Below are 4,524 nucleotides of genomic sequence, written 5' to 3' on the forward strand. Positions count from 1 at the left end.
AATATTTTATTGTTAAACTCTTTAATTTAGTATAGCTGTTAAAAATGCTCTAAATATTTTATTGTTAAGCCTCTAAGATTTTGTTTTGCGCTAATTCGTATTATTATTGGGGATGATCCCGGAAAGTACCCGGTTTTTATTTATTTTATATTTATCGTGCTAATAAATGATTATTTCTTCTATTTAAGAACCAACTCAAAAGAAGAAATTAAGCATTATTTGTGAGTTTCTACAAAAAGCCATCATTGCCATTGTAGCAGCTAAAATGGAGTGGTGTTGTGTGAGTAAACAGAAGTCATGGTTGTTGATGATATTGATGATGATGATACATACTTTCATGGTTTGGCAAACACACAGTGTTTGTATACAAGATAAGAGAAAGTCACTACTCAAACTCAAAGCTTACCTTATTGATTCATATGGTGTAGACCCTCTCCCCACTTGGGTTGATGACGGTGGCACCCGCGAGTGTTGTGATTGGGAGAGGCTCATGTGCAACACAACCACCGGGCATGTAACGAACTTGTCTTTAATTAAGCAACATGATGGGGATGGCAGATAACACGGGGAGGGTCGTTAAACCTTGCGAGAGGATGTGGTCGTTCAATGTCTCTCTCTTTCTTCATTTTAAAGAGTTAACGAGTCTCAATATGTCATACAATTGTCTTGATAACATTGTTGTGAACACAGGTATTATAACTTACTATATTAGCTTCATATGGATTGTTGAAATTGAATTGTTCAAGAAGTTGAAGTTTTTGAAACTTAGGGGTAACGAAATCAACGAAAGCTTTAACATCTTTAAGTGCTCTTCCACTGCTTAAAAACCCTTGATCTTAGTTACAATTTCTTAAGTGGATCGTTTCCGGCTCAAGGTACGTTATCCGACCTCTCTTATTATATGTTTTTTTCCTTTCCAAAATGAACATATTTTTAATAGACTTCATCTTCTTATTTTGAGCTCGAGCTTAATAATTTTGGAGCTCGAATCGATCTCGAACACAAAATAGAACTCGTCTAACTTAATGAACAGAACTTCACAACACCAATGTTCGATTTGGATCGTTCGGAAACACGATTATATACATCGAATCGTGATCCGTTGGTAATCACCAAAGGAAATTTATCTAAGTGAGTTTTGTAAATTATACTTTTCTTGTGAACTGTGGGGAATGTGAAGAAGCGGATGATGGTGGATTTTCTATGTGGCTCCCTGGCTTGATTTGAGGTCATGGTGTTGAAGATTCAACGTTTTTTGTATATAACCGACGACGTAAGAAATGAAAACCCTCTGAAAATCAACCAAACTCTCATCTCAATTGGTGTCAAATCGGAGGAGACAGTCGGCGAGTTCGCTTCGAGTTTTCAGCAACCATTGATTGTAAGAACAATGCTATCCTTTAAATTAATCATATGGTTTCTATCGTTGTTGGATTTTACATCGATTGGTCCAAGAATCATCGTGTATAGTGGCTTGAGGTCCATGATTTCGGCCACCACCACCACGGTTACAGTGATGAACCATTTTCTGGAAAGATGAAAGCCCTAAATGAGGCCTTTAATCCAAATTTACAACAAAATCACTACCAAATTTGAAAAGAAAACTACTTGGAGGTCAAATAATGGTAGATATATGCTTTTGACTTATGGGTTGTTGAATTTAGAAAAATTATTGTCTGCAATCTAGTAGTAATCAAAGAAAATAATGTTTTCAAAATCTCTGGACGGSCCACCTTTTCATGGTTCCATAGTAAACTGAAAAAATTACGTTTTTGAGGGGTGMTGCCGTATTATTTTGCTAGAGGCCGCCGTATAGATTTTGAAATTAACACTTGACTTTAATGGCGGACATCTCATCAAATCGGTTGAGTGGTAAAGTTCCATTGCAACTGATTGGGTTGAATTATCTGGCTGTTTACATCGTTGCTAACAACAATGTGTCGCGTATAGACTCCCAGAAATGAAAGGACAATTTGGGACCTTTATGGCCAACAGCTACGAAGAAAACCCGTATCTTTGTGGACTACAACTACATGTAATTAAAGGGTTTTTGTGTGAGGATTCACACAAGGTTAGTTGATTGATGATCTGAGATGGATGAGTTCCTTGTATTAGCATTAGAAAAAAAAACATACCACATCTTGTCGGGCTTCCATATTGAGACTTGGGATCATCATGTGAGACCGCTTGTTTTCATGAGATCGACCACTTTTTTACACTTGAAACTTCACAACAAAACAGTGTGAAGGTAACCTTCACATTGTTTTTGCTGTGAATGTTCGGAAATCTTTTACTTTCACAACTTTTTGCTGTGAAGTTTGAAGTGTAAAATTTTGGTCTCACGTGAACTCAACCCTCCATATTCGTATGTAAATGGTAATCAATAAATCTTTATATTTACACAACTATTTAAAAAATATTTTACACGTAAACTTGGATTTTTTGTTGGAAATTTAAGAAATAGGTATTTGTGTCGTTATAAGAWTCAGGAGTGTTTCATATTCTAATATAATGCAATCTTATTTTTACTAGGTCAAGTAGATCGCAATTGAACAGACTTGGATTGAAATTGGCAACCATCGACTTTTTTTAGTCATGTAGTACTATTCTMTTCTATATTTAAGCACATATCCTAATTCTATGCCTAATTGAATATCTAGTATCACTCTTTAGTTACATCCGATTTGAAAAGTATGTATCTGCATGCGAATAAACTGCCAACATTTTGAAACAACTCCTTTTATCCAATTTCTTCATGCAAGGCCAACTGTCTTTGTAGTTTCCTGCATCATTTCGRTAKAATATTTTCTTTGTTTCTGGCATATTTTGATACAATTTTTTCGATAGTAAGTTGGAATTTCGCGTATTGTGGTCCCACACAAGCTGTATTTATCTTTGGCCTTGTTTGTTTTTACCTAAAAAACACTTAATACCCTCTTATGTCTGAATCGTTCAGACCTTAGGGTATTAAGTGTGTTTGTTTTTTTTTTTTTCCAATTAAGAGCTTAAAAGCTCTGATTATGTCTGAATTATTTAGAGGTAACATTTTCACTTAAAACCTCTTAATTGCTTTTAGAGCTTTCAATGCTTGCAAAGAAAGCCTAGATTTCAATGATTCAAATTTCAGATTTCAGACGTAAAAATAAACAGTCTGACTGATTCAGATTTCAGACTTCAGCACCACCTCTTAAAATTCAGAAGTGAATTCAGACTTCAGACTTAAGCACCTCTTAAAAAACAAACGCCACCTTTGTGTTCACAAGATTATTTCTTCTATTTAAGAGGCAACCCTGAAGGAGAATTTAAGCATTATTTGTGAGAGTCTCTGGAAAGCCATCCTTTCCTTGTTATCGTAGCCTCTAAGATGGAGTTTGAGTGTGTGATATAAAACCAATCATGCTATTCAACTTCCTACTTCCTATTATTAGCAATCTTTTTGGAAAGTTACCCTCTTTGACATCAAGAAACAACATTAATTTTGTTGTCTTGCAGGACTTGGAAGGTTATCGAGTTTGAAGAAGTTGGAGATACTCGACCTTAGCTCCAATATAATTACTAATGAGACCTTCCCTTCGCTAATACGTTCAATAAAARTTTTATAACATCCTTGAATGTTCTTCCGCTGCTTAAATCCCTAGACCTCAGTGGCAATACGCTACAAGGATTGCCATTTMCAGCTGAAGGTATGTGGTTAAAACATCGTGTCGTGTACGCCTATTTTGATTACAAAATTCCGAACGAAACACACATCCAAAAAATGCGGATCATTAAAGAGATCCAAAATCAAACCCCCAGTTCAAAGACAATTCAGAAAGGTTCAAGGACATCAACATACTGTCACAAATATTATATATGAACAACATTTTTGTATAACTTAATTAAAGAAAGTGTGTTACAAATTCTAAAATCATAATCTAAATAAACCCTAAATTAAAGATCAAAACCAAAATCCCAAAAATAGGTGCAAAAATGACTATCATTATTTTTTAAAAGAAGATACTAGAAGATTAGAAGGAGATGGAGGCCTAGGAGACCCGCGATGGTGGCATCGAGTGGAGGCTGTAGATGGTGAYTGTCGAGCTTTGGTTCTTGTTGAAGATGGCAGTAGGTCGGTGATAGATTCAGGTCAATGATGGTATGCATGCTCATCGATTGACATCTATTGGATGGTGGATTTTGTGAACCGATCCAATCTTATTAGCATTATTAGATAACAGATGACAGATCCAATCGAATCCAATGGATGATTGAGTCGGTTCGGTTCCATCCATTGGATATCCATCAAATATTCTTATTGGATATCAATTGGATCGGATTGGATCCATCCTAACATACAATGGATGAGGATGATCAAATCGGATCGAATTCACTCAATGTATTAATTTAGTCCAACTCTTCAACAATGAAMCAAATTAATTAATCATTTTTAATGTGTTAAAACCAACATAAGTGAAACTAAAAATTCAAAAACCAACACAGAGCAAATTCAGATTTAAACAAATTGAAAACAAATTAATTGGGTTG

General features: G+C 35.2%; 1 long non-coding RNA gene across 1 annotated transcript; it reads left to right on the forward strand.

The window, feature by feature from the left end:
* Window positions 1-263: 263 nt before the first annotated feature.
* Window positions 264-1,452, forward strand: LOC112504319. Its single transcript, XR_003068160.1, has 2 exons — window positions 264-875; window positions 1,181-1,452. It is a non-coding gene; the product is annotated as an uncharacterized LOC112504319 (long non-coding RNA).
* The last annotated feature ends 3,072 nt before the right edge of the window (window positions 1,453-4,524 follow it).

This window comes from Cynara cardunculus, unplaced genomic scaffold (genome assembly GCF_001531365.2).
Source record: "Cynara cardunculus var. scolymus isolate 2C unplaced genomic scaffold, CcrdV1 Un_Scaffold_5203, whole genome shotgun sequence".
Taxonomy (NCBI): domain Eukaryota; kingdom Viridiplantae; phylum Streptophyta; class Magnoliopsida; order Asterales; family Asteraceae; genus Cynara; species Cynara cardunculus.